The 12,689-nt window shown below is 44.0% G+C and overlaps 1 long non-coding RNA gene across 3 annotated transcripts; it reads right to left on the bottom strand.

The window, feature by feature from the left end:
* Positions 1–3,578: 3,578 nt before the first annotated feature.
* On the bottom strand, positions 3,579–11,558 carry LOC141374446 (uncharacterized). Of its 3 annotated transcripts, none has more exons than XR_012381344.1 (3): positions 11,466–11,558; positions 5,615–5,767; positions 3,579–5,049 (listed from the first exon to the last, which is right to left on the bottom strand). It is a non-coding gene; the product is annotated as an uncharacterized lncRNA (long non-coding RNA). The 3 variants fall into 3 exon arrangements; XR_012381342.1 differs by lacking the exon at positions 11,466–11,558 and adding an exon at positions 6,145–6,263; XR_012381343.1 differs by lacking the exon at positions 11,466–11,558 and adding an exon at positions 5,920–6,054.
* Between the last annotated feature and the right edge of the window lie 1,131 nt (positions 11,559–12,689).

The following is a 12,689-nucleotide window of genomic DNA, read 5'->3' as shown; positions in this document are numbered from 1 at the left end:
TTTTAAAGATTTTATTTATTTGTTTGAGAGAGAGAATGAGAGAGAGAGAGAGAGAGAGCATGAGAGGGGGGAGGGTCAGAGGGAGAAGCAGACTCCCTGCTGAGCAGGGAGCCCGATGCGGGACTCGATCCTGGGACTCCAGGATCATGACCTGAGCCGAAGGCAGTTGCTTAACCAACTGAGCCACCCAGGCGCCCTCTCTCTCTAAAAACTTTAAAAAAATTTTTTTTAATGTTCCTTTATATATAAGTATTTTATAAACATAATTGAATTGAGATGCCATTTCTATAATATTTTAAATTTCTGTAATATTCTGGACTCTCCACTCTGTTCCACTGAACTGTCAGCCTATCCATTCACCACTAATACGCTGTTTAAATTACTGAGGGTTTTACCTGAGGCTGTGCTTCAATATCTAGGAGGGCAAGTCTCCGCTTGTTGCTTATTCATACTTCTTATTTTGTCAAATAAGGACATTGAAAAGAAAAAATACCCTACTGTACTATTATTTCATTAAAACAGGACATTGACACCAAAATGGCTAAGAAGGGCAAAATCTCACAATAAAGGATAATCCTTTAAGTTGGATAATTTAGCTTTATGAAAAATGTAGGAGAGTGTCATTATTTGCCTCGTTTTGCTGCAGGCCCATAAGATGACACCGGCATCGGGGAACCAGACTTGGTGTGATTGTGACTCAAATGTGGGATTACACGTCGGGAAAGGGGGGTGCACAGAGGGGCTCGCTGGCCAGTTAGCTGCAGGTGCGGGACTAGAACCCAGGTCTTCGGATCTCCAGCCTCTTCCTCTTCCACTGCACCACTAAGCCTACGCTCTACATCCATTTACTGAGCTTGTCCTCTAACCACATCGTCTCATTCCCTTCCCACAACAGCTCTGAAAGGAAGCTGCTCAGTCCTTGTTTGACAAACACCGAAACCGAGGCTCAAAGAAGTTCAGCAGTTTGCTCCGGGCCACTTGGTGTGTATGTGGCAGAGCCTGGATTCAAACCCAGATATAACTGACTCCAGAGTTTCTCTGGATATTTTAAACCCAGTCCTTGATATATCAATAGACAATAATTCTTTTACGTCTCAATCTTTATTCATTGTTTAGCACAGAATGTAACTGTCTCTGAGTCTGGGGTAGCATAAGAGCATCAGCTTGTCCATCTTCCCGGTTGCCTGGGATACGCCATCTTTCTTTCCCTTGGTGCACTTAGTACCTAATTTCTTAGGAAGCTCTTGAATCAATCAGGGTCCCCTCAGGAGACAGAAACCACACCCATTACTGGAACAGAGAATTTAATAGAAAGAATTGGTAACTAAGTAACTGAAAGGGTATGGAGAGAATGCTAAGGCATCACAGAGGCAGCAACTAACTGTAAGAGGCAGCTCCCACCCCGGGCTGAGGGAAGATGAGGAAGACGTTGGAATTTTTAAAACTTAGATGTTCTGTTTAAAGGAGGGGCCCTGTGGAGCCGAACCTCAGAGGTGCTGAAACCAAGGCTGGCTGTGCACTCTGGGTCGGACGGGAGGTCCGATGGAATTGGGACCCAACCCACGAGGCCATAGACAGCCCCAGCTCGCTTCCTCAGAGGCACAATAAAAAAAAAAAAAAAAAAAATCACCCCTCACATCCAGGGCATAGTAGGCCTTGGTTTGGGTAAACAGACCCACACAACTGCAAAGGAAGTCCACACCAGCTCTCTATAGTAAGCAATATAGTTCTTTATTCCTAACTGGGGGCTGTCTGCCAAGAATCACAAGGCATTTGCGGAAATCCATCAGCATGAAAGAAAGACAAATGAGTGATCTGAAACAAAATGCAGGATAATGTAGACAAAGAGGGCCATGGTCCACAAGGGTTGTTGGAAGTATCATCTCGATTTTTATGTATATTTGAAATTTTCATAATAAAAAGTGGGAAAAAAATTTTTAAGTGGAAAAGTGTTTCTGAGCACTGATTATGTGCTAGGTATCTACGTACAACAATGAACAAAAGAGAGACTCCATGCAAAGGAGTCCAAGCATGAGGCACACAGTAAAAGTGTGAGGATGTTGGAATACAGGGAGCCATGAGGAAATCCCACAGGGTCAGGACTCAGGAGGAGCTGAGAGAACCAGGGAAGGTGGTGGAAGCATGGAGGGTGGCCCCAGAGTCTGGGCCTAGCGTCACCCGGGGCCCAGGGTGGGCCACGAGGAAAGAAAAGAGTTCAAGAGAAGGCAGAGACCAAGGACTTTTCAATCCAAACTAGGATAGCCACAGAGCCAGCTCCCCAACTTTTGGGACCCGGCACAAAGTGAAAATGCAGGGACCCCTTGCGCAAAGAGCAGGAAAATTACCATCAGAGGGACCATTTTTTACCATTCATTTTTCATTTCATGCAACACCCATCTCACATGCAAAGAGAAAAGCACTTCCCTCGTATGGGAATCACTGATATTATACAGTTCGTATTTCATAGCTTATACATGAAGATGTAATTTGTTCTTATCAGGGCAGCAGAAACCCTGCACAAAACGAACTCAACTGTTGGTATTTTCATTTGTTGATACGTGCACATCCTACGCCTTCGTGAGTGGGATTAGTGCCCTTACGAGGAGAGGCCGGAGAGCCGGCTCGCTCTCTCCCCACCATGTGAGGGTACAGAAGAAGACAGCCGTCACCAGAAAGAGGGCCCTCATCAGAACCCGACCACGCTGGCGCCATGATCGCGGGCTTCCAGCCTCCAGAACTGAGAAATCAATGTCTGTTGTTGATAAGCCACCCGGTTTATGGTATTTTATTATAGCAACCAGAACCGATTAAGACAGCAAGTCATTAAGCTATTTTCTCTCAGCTCCAAACCTGCCCTTCAAAGGGGATGGCATTGGGATGCTGGGGCTGGAACTCGGCAAGCCACCCTTCCGCCGGGCCAGCTGCTGCCTGGTCACTTGTGAGGGGGACAGTGAGGCTGCAGGAGGAAGGGGCTCGCTCCTTCCTATTTCCTGTCCCTGTGCACATCTCCCAGCGACACTCCCTCACCTCGGAGAGCAGCAGTGGAGTCTAGTTTTGCAGTTCTTTCCAACCCTGGCACAACCAGCTTCGTGGCCCCCACTCCTCAGAGACGTCAGCATGTACTCCCCAAGGTCGGGGGCCCCTCCTCTTGCTTTTTCTCAACAGCTTTATTGACATAATCCACACACCATGCGTCGCGCTCTTTAAAGTATATAACTCAATAGTTTTTAGTATATCCACAAATACGTGTAACTGTCACCACAGTCCCTTTGAGAACATTTTCATCTCCTCGAAAAGAAACGAACAGGTGTTAACGAGGATGTGGAGAAGTGGGAAACCTCGTGCACGGGCAGGGGGAATGTAAAATGGCGCAGCCACTGTGGCAAACGGTGAGGTGATTTCTCACAAAACTAAAACTAGATTCCTGTGTGATCCAGAAAGGCCACTTCTGGGCATGTACACAAAAGAACTGAAAGCAGGGACTCATCTATGAACACACCCATGTTCAGAGCAGCCTTCTTCACGAGAGCCTGAAGATGGAAGCAGCTCAAGCTGTCCATCAGCAGATGAATGGATAGACAAGATGTGGTGTACGCATGGGCAGATTATTCAGCCTTAAAAGGAAGGACATACTGACATGTGCTAGCACATGGCAAACCTCGAGGACAGTATGCTGAGTGAATAAGCCAGACACAAGAGGACAAATCCTGTGTGATTTCCACTAATACGAGGAGCCACTAATCCACCTTCTCTGTCTATAGATTTCCCCCTTCCGGACTCTCACATGAATGGGATCATATAATGTATGGACTTACCTGACCGCCTTCTTCCACTCAGCATAATGTTTTCATGGTTCATTCAAGTTGTGGCGTGTATCAGTACTTCATTCCTTTTTATGGCTGAATATCTTCTTATCCTGTAAGTTTTAGTAAGTACAACCTCTTCCCTTGGTTCCTTTTGTCCTGGGAATGGTAGCTGCTTCCCTGCAGTTGCTAACACAATGATCCCTTTGAGTTCCTTTTACATGTTAGGTGACTAGTTAATAAACTTCTATCTAGATAATTCTTTCATTTTTTAAGATTTTATTTATTTATTTGCGAGAGAGAAAAAAGAGCACAAGCAGGGGGAGGGGTAGAGGGAGAAGCAGACTCCCTGCTGAGCAGGGAGCCCGACTAGGGGCTCGATCCCAGGATCCTGGGATCATGACCTGAGCCGAAGGCGGACGCTTAACTGACTGAGCCACCCTAGCACCCCAGCAATTCTTTATATTAAATTCTTTCTGTTCAAATCACTGTTGTGATTTCTGTTCCCTGATCAAACCCTGACTGAGAGTCAAGAAAAATTAAAATAATTCGAATCCCTGGTTCGTTTATGCAGCTGCCCATTTTTTAATGTTCCATTTTTTTCTTTCCTCCATGTGCACCCCCACCCATACTTCCTTCCTAATTATGGCCATCTAGCTCTTAGTCTCCACAACCCATCTGCAGCTCAAATTAATCAGGAAATATCTTCACTTAGCAAATTCAAGGGTCGAAACATTTAAAGGGCGGCTCCTTCCAGTGTGGCGCGCGGCACAGTGGCTCTTGAGCTGATCCGCAGTTAATTCAGCAGCCGCTGGGTCTGTAGGCGGATGGAGCTGAGTCTTTGTCATTCAGAGCAACACAGCAAGATCAAATCTTAACGCAGCGTCCAGGCTTCAGAACACGCTGAAAGACTTGTTCCCATACCCAATCCTCAAAATTATTTGCACGTTGTTTTTTTTTTAAACGACACATTTCTCTTTATAAAAAATGTAATAGTTATCGATTGTCTCCATTTCTATTAAGCTTTGATCATTTCCCAGGAGCTTTCAATAAACAGTTCGTTTGAGCCTCCAAACCATTTTAGGAGGGAGGTACGCTGTTATTTTTATGTAGCTGAAGAGGAAAGCGTGTGAGATTTGCTCAAGGTTCAACAACTAGTCAGGAACACAAGCCAACGTGACTGCAGTTGTCCAGAGACTTTTCAGTAAAATGCCTGCAGTCCTGAGAATGGCACTCTTGGATCCTGCTGCAGTTTGAGGGGTGTGGGAAGGGGGAGACAGGAAGGAGGTGGTATAAATTGGTAAAACTTTTCTGAAAAGTATTTGAAAATATCCATACCCTGACATTCCCTTCCAGATAATAAAACTACAATGATCAAAACAGTTTCTATTAATAGCTGGATCCGTGAAACAGAAGAAATAACCAGAAATATATATGTACTGTGTTTTTACATATACTAAATTGTATATATACAAGCAGTGGATTAAATGGATTCTTTAATCATTAACATTGGAATCACTGAAAAAAGAATTTAAGGGGTGCTGGCTGGTTCAGTAGGTAGAGCATGTGACCCTTGATCTCAGGGTTGTGAGTTCAAGCCCCACGTTGGGTGTAGAGATTACTTAAAGATTAAAAAAATCTATTAAAAGAATTTAAGTTAGAGTCTTACCTCATATTTTTATACATTTCACTTGAACTAAAATGGTAAATATAAAAAATAGAAATCATCCCCAAAAATGAAGGTCACTATTAGTTAGATGTCAGTAAGAGGGAAAGCAAGGAAAGAAATTGTGAGGGTAAAAGATAGATACATTTGGGGCGCCTGGGTGGCTCCGTCGGTTAAGTGTCTGCCTTCAGCTCATGATCCCGGGGCCCTAGGATCGAGCCCCGCATCAGGCTCCCTGCTCAGCGTGGAGTCTGCTTCTTCCTCTCCTTCTGCTGCTCCCCCTGCTTGTGTTCTCTCTCTGTCAAATAAATTAGTAAAGATTAAAAAAAAAAAGATAGATACATTTACCTTCAAACAAAAATTTTAAAATGTCTGTATATCAAGAGGAAGAAGAAGAAGTAGGAGAAGGAGAGGAGAAGAAAGAAAAAATTCAAAAGAAAAAACACAAACTAAGAAAAATGCCAACAGGGGCGCCTGGGTGGCACAGGCAGTTAAGCATCCGACTTTCGGTTTCGGCTCAGGTCATGATCTCAGGATCGTCAGATGGAGTCCTGCGTCAGGCTCTGGGATCAGCTCCGAGTCAGCTTGAGACTCTCCCTCTGCTCCTCCCCCTGACCTCTCTCTCTCTCAAATAAATAAATCTTAAAGAAAAAAAAAGAAAAGAAAAGCGGGTGCCTGGGTGGCTCAGTCGTTAAGCGTCTGTCTTCAGTTCAGGTCATGATCCCAGAGTCCTGGGATCCAGCCCCGCATCAGGCTCCCTGCTCAGTGGGAAGCCTGCTTCTCCCTCTGCCACTCCCCCTGCTTGTGCTCCCTCTCTCGCTGTGTCTCTCTCTGCCAAATAAATAAATAAAATCTTAAAAAAAAAAGGAAAATGCCAACAAGTATGATCATCACAGGGTTACTACCTTCAGTACATAAGATGTTCTTACAATCGATCATACAATGTTGCAATCTCGTAATTACACATGAAAAAACGTTCATCCTCTCCAGGAATCAAGATGTTGTGGGGTTGTTTCTGCTGACCAAACAGGAAAGGCTTTTAAAAGTAAATACAAAACCTAATATTATTAAGGATGTGGTAAAATGTAAAGCAAGGATGTGGAAGTATATGATTTGTACAACTTTCTGAAATGCATTTTGTCAATTTCCAAGAAGGTTTTACAAATGTTCATGCCTCTTTGCCTAGTAACCTCTTCTGGGAATCGGTGCTAAGGAAATCATCATAAATGTAAGAATATATTTATATGTATTTGTCGGTGGCTTAGTTGGTCAAGCGGCTGACTCTTGATTTCAGCTCAGGTCATGATCTCAGGGTCCTGGGATCAAGCTCCCCATCGGCCTCTGTGCTCAGAAGGGAGTCTGCTTATGATTCTCTCTCTCCTTCTCCCTCTGCCCCTCCGCCCCCCACGCATGGGCACACACTCATGCTCTCCTTCTCTCAAATAAATAAATAAATCGTTTTTAAAAAGGTACTTGTTGTTAATTATAGAAAATTCTAAAGAAATCTTGATTCCAACAATGAACGATTAGATGAATAATGGAATACACACAATGCAATATTATGTAGCCATCAAATAAACATACTTCAAAATAGTATTTTAAAACACACGGGAACACTTGCAATATAATGTGAAGTAAAATAAATGGGAGGTCCAAATTGAATGATTCCAATTATATACCTAATCTTACTAAAAAGATTGGAAGGAAGGGTACCTGGGTGGCTCAGTTGGTTAAGCGACTGCCTTCGGCTCAGGTCATGATGCTGGAGTCCCGGGATCGAGTCCCGCATCGGGCTCCCTGCTCGGCGGGGAGTCTGCTTCTCCCTCTGACACTCCCCCCCTCATGTGCTCTCTCTCTCTCTCTCTCTCTCTCATTCTCACTCTCTCAAATAAATAAAATCTTTAAGAAAAAAAGATTGGAAGGAAATATACCAAAATATTGAATAGTGGCTTTCCCTAGACCATGAGGTTGTAAGTGATTTTCTTATTTATCCTTTGTTTTCAAATTATCTATACAGGACAGGACTAATTTTTATAATGGTAAAATTAAAAATATAAAAAATCTACACAATGCATCTCCCAACCAATGTTGAACGTGGTGCTGGTAAGAAGGTCCACTCCTCCAGTGAGCTATTGGATCATGCTGCAACTCTCTTGTTGGGGGCATGACTGATTTTCCAGGAGTGGGAGACAAATGAGGATGTTTGAGGGAAGCAGGTTAATTTAAGGCTCTTCAGTAGAAGGCACCATCTGTGAGACAAATCCCATAGGAGACCTAGAGCGTGAGGCAGATTAGGAATTTAAATATCGAGTAAGCCTGAGAGGTGGGAGGGAGAGGAGAGAGAGAGACCAGTTGAATTGGCAGGGGGGCTTCTATCTTCAGTCTCTTCCTTTCCCTCTACATGTTCTCTCACAATCATTAGCACTCTGTTTCCTCCCTCCCTCCTTCCCTTCCTCTCTTCCAATTTTATTGAACACTTACTATGTATCAGAACCAGATATTGTTATAGGAGCTAAGGATATATCAGTGAACAGACTAGATGGTGGGATGACTTACAGGGTATATCAGTGGGGATTAGGTTTAGCTGCAATAGTAAAGTAAGGTAAAGGCAGTCTAGACGTAGGCAACCCGGGGCTGGCATGGCAGCTCTAGTAGCACAAGGGATTCAGGCTTCTTATCTTTTTGATCCACCAACCCAGCATTCGATCTTCAGGGTTACCTCCTGACCCAAAATGGCTGCTGGGGCTCCAGCCATCACATTCACATCGCTGGCTAGAAGAAAGAGAAATGGTAGAAGGGCAAAAAGGTACCTCTTCCCAGCTAATTCAGCTTCTTTTTGCTCCTGTCTCTTTGGCCAAAATTAAGTCAGACATGCCTGCAAGGGAGGCAAGATATTGCTGCCTTGAATAAAACTTACTTATAAACTGATTATAAACCAATAGTGTGTACTGAGCATCTGTAATGTGTCTGGCACTTTATAAAATAATCCTGCAAAGCAGGTATCATCGATGCCATTTGACACACGAGAAAAGTAAGGTTCAGTAGGTTTAATGAGCTTGCTCCATGGTCACACAACTAACTAGTTAATGGTGGAGATGACCCCCTAAATCCCAGGCTCTTTCCACTATATTTTGCTACCTTCCCATCAGCGACTAAAAAAGGTAGAAGAAATTTCCTCAGGCTTGTCATTATCCGTAAGGACAGGCCACTTTTTTTCTATTTAAAATTCACTGAGGGGCGCCTGGGTGGCTCAGTCAGTTAAGCATCTGCCCTTGGCTCAGGTCATGATCCCAGGATCCTGGGATCGTGTCCTGCATCGGGCTCCCTGCTCGGCAGGGAGTCTGCTTGTCCCTCTGCCCGATGCTCCCCCTGCTTGTTCTCTCTCTCTCTCTAAAAAATAAATAAAATCTTAAAAAAAAATGCATTGATGCCATGCAGCCAATGAAAAGAGTCGAGGTAGATCTGTATAAAAGCAAGGCCTTGGTCTGTTCTGTTCACTGCTATATTCCCAGTGCCCTGAACAGTGCCTGGCAAATAGCAGATATCCAATAAATATGTGTTGAATGTATAATGTGGAAAGAAATTTCCCATAAGCCCCAAATGTGCTCTCATGCCCTTTCTACTCAATCCCACCCCTCAGAAGTAGTCACTATTCTGACTGTATCACCAGAGATGAGTTTTGCCTTCTCTTGAACTTCATACGAATGGAATCACGTCCACAACTCTTTGGTGTCTGGTTTCTTTTGCTCAATAATTTTTTTTTGAGATGTATTCATGTTGCTATGTGTATCAGTAGTTCATTTCTTTTTATGCCTGTGTACTATTTCATCGTTTGAATATACCATAGTTTCTCCATTCTTCTTTTGACAGATATTTGGAATATTTCCAGTTTGAGGATATTATGAATAAAGATATTAAGAGCAGTATGTGTGTGTATACCTATGCTGACATTTCTCTTGAGTGTATAACTAGGAGTAGAATTTCTGGGTCATAGGGTAGGTGTACGTTTAGATTGAAAAACTGGCAAACAATTTCCAAAAATGGTTGTATCCTCTTTTCCACCAGCAATGCATGAGTGTGAGAAAGAGATCTTTGACTACTTCTATTACTTCCATAATGACTTCTTGAAGTATTGACTTTTAAGTCTAATCAAACAAGAATCACAAAATCTGAAATGAAATCGCCTATCTGGAAATTCTCCTGAAAGGCAGGCGTTGAGCTGCTGAGGATCCATAGCATCATCTGACAGTTTCTACTTGCATTTTCCAGGACAGCAAAATGCTTATCAACCTTGGCACAGCTTTCAGTGAATTGAGCCACAAGGGGTCATTTTCTCTTTCTTTTTTTTTCTCTGCCTATAACTCAGACCTCAGGAGAAGAAGGGAGTGTTAGAAATGTGAAACTGTGTAAAGTTCATTCATAAGAAGCACTTACTATACAGGTGTGCCCAGCACCTTGCTGGACACAAAATGGGAAAGAGGAAAGATGTGGAAGATGCCATTCTTGTTCTCGAGTTGCTCACAACCTAGTGGATAGATATGAGGTGGCAACCCTCTGCCAACCATGTAAAGACCTGATACTGTTCTGGATTCTGTCCTTTGCTCTTTCTGTGCTCTACTCCATTGCTCTTCTCATCTCATCCAAGCCCAGGATTTCAACTACCCATCACACCTCCCTCCCAAATCACCATGCCCAGTCCGACCTCACCATGGGCTCCAGACCTATGTCTTCCAACTGCTTCCATCCTCAACTCCTCTTGAAGGCTCATACTTACATATGATTCATCAGTAAATTTTGTTAACTTTGCCTTTAGTCGGGGGGGGGGGGGCGCCTGGGTGGCTCAGTCGGTTAAGCATCTGCCTTCGGCTCAGGTCATGATCCCAGAGTCCTGGGATCGAGCCCCACATCGGGCTCCCTGCTCACTGGAGAGTCTGCTTCTCCCTCTCCCTCTGTCCCTCCCCCCATCTGTGTGCTCGCTCGCTCTCTCTCTCTCTCAAATAAATAAATAAAATCTTAAAAAAAAATAGAATACAGTGAGGATCAAACTATTTTTCACCACATGCTTCCCTGTGACCCTGGTTGAAGGCACTATCATCCCTGGTCTGCATTCCTGCCATAGCTCTACCAAACCAGTATAGCTCTCTTACTGCCAGTGCTTACTCTGTATTCATTTCCCTTTCTTTTGGTAGTAGATGCTTGAATTACCTTTGGTGAATGTAACCATCAGGGTTCCAGGAAAAGATTAATCAGAGGCGCAAGGAATGGAAGAGGTATGGTACCCTGTGGCTGCCAGTGGAGGGGAGCCATGACCACCTCTAGGCGAAGAGAAGAAAGACCTTAGCAAAACTAGAGGAGAGATCTGTAGGACACTTGACAGAAGCTTCAGTAGATGTATGCAGCCAACCTGCAGGAACCTGAGAGGGAAGGGGCCTGTAGAGTAATACCCTCATTTCATCTTCCTCCAAACCCTCTGATCTCCTACTAACGTCTTCTATTGGAAAAATTCAACTGGAAGCCAGAGGAGATGGGACCCGCTGAAGCCATCTATGCAGGTCGGCCTCCTGAGATACAAATCAGGAAGGAAAAGGGCAGAGAGTGCATCACCTAAAGGGACCAACAGAAAATACCCTCACACAGGAAGCCACCTCTCCTCAATCCTCAGCCTGTGAGATTTGAGAGCTACGGACCTCACTGCACCACAGCTCCAAAGGTGAGAGCATGCGCCCCCAGGCCTGGGCAGTCAGAATATCCCAGGCCCCTTCTCAAGGGGATGGTTTGGTTTATTGATGCACCAGTAACCCAAATCCGAACAAGAGGCAGTGCCAGGACTTCTGTTGACAGCCACGAGGAAAATAAACTCTCTTTCTGTTGGTAAGGACGTGATGTGAAGTTGTAAGCAGCCATTCTGCCATCTCATGGAGAAAGGCAGCCTGAGAGTGAAAAATCAACACAAAGGAAAACAGGAAGTGGTGAATAAAGACTGAATCCGGGGGTACCTGGTGGGCTCAGTCAGTGGAGCAGGCGACTCTTGATCTTGCGGTTGTGAGTTCGAGCCTCATGTTGGATGTAGAGATGACTTAAAAATAAAATCTAAAAAAAAAAAAAAAGACTAAGTTCTGATGTCATAGTTTTAAGCCCCCAGATCTAGTCTGCCTGGAGCCCATATCTTTTCTGTTACATGAAGCAATGAATTCCATTTGCTGCGTAGCCCAGCTGGGTTTACTACATGCAAAAAAAAAAAACCCCTCTTGAATAATACTTAATACCGATCCCCAAAGACCAACACAAAGGTATACTTATATGTCACTAAATATGCTGTTGTTACTATGAAATGCCCTTGCCCATATTCTCCACCTAGAAAACTCCTACTCAAGTACTGTCTTATCTGCATGTCTTTCCATTTTCCCAGTAGAATTGCTTACTTCTTCCTCTGTTTTGTCAGCACTTTGCAAATGCTCTATTAGTGCATGTATAAAACTGTCTCACAGTTACTTGTTTGCTCATCTGTCTCCTCTATCTGTGAGCTCCTGATAGGGTAGATCTGTGTGGACATTACCCTTAACAGCCCAGGGCCCAGCCTAATACCTTAAGGAGAACTCTGGGTTAAACAAGGCAACACGGTCTTTTTACATAAGGGCCTCTCAGAACCATTTCTGTGTTGACAAGCATCATGGATCCTCAAGCAGTGCTACAGAATGCAGCAGTTCCCAGACTCATTTGACCTAAAAACTCAATTTTTTGCCCAGGTTGCTGGGTTAGAGTCCCCTAGAGAAGAAAAAATTCTTGCAGTTTCTTTGGGTGTCTTTGATGAAAGAAGTGGCTCTCAATAAATATTCGTGAAATGGATAAAAGGGAAGATCTTGGTTAGGTCAAGGCCCGGAGCAGGGTTGGAAACAGCAGAAACAACAGAAGCAATGAGCAGTAAGCAGGAAGGGTGATCTCTCTGATGGCAGAGGGTCAGTCGTTAGGGTGATTGGGACCATAATCCAACCCTGTCTCCTTAGAGTAAATCTAACAGCCATTATTTGTATTCCAGACACTTTAATCCTTCTTCCCGCCCCATGCTCAGGATGCTGAGTGCCTGACAACACTGCCTCCTGGATTTTGACCTTCAATTTGCTTTACCTTACCTCTGAGGGGGCTAGGGGTGGGTGATCAGAACTAATTTTCTTCCAATTGCACACCCTTAAGACAAATTCCTTTCCTGTTTTCTGCCTGTT

Source organism: Callorhinus ursinus, unplaced genomic scaffold (assembly GCF_003265705.2).
Source record: "Callorhinus ursinus isolate GAN/ISIS: 27379988/994484 unplaced genomic scaffold, GSC_fseal_2.0 scaffold18, whole genome shotgun sequence".
NCBI lineage: Eukaryota > Metazoa > Chordata > Mammalia > Carnivora > Otariidae > Callorhinus > Callorhinus ursinus.
The sequence above is the reverse complement of the archived record's forward strand: the minus strand, read 5'-3'. Positions and strand labels throughout refer to the sequence as shown.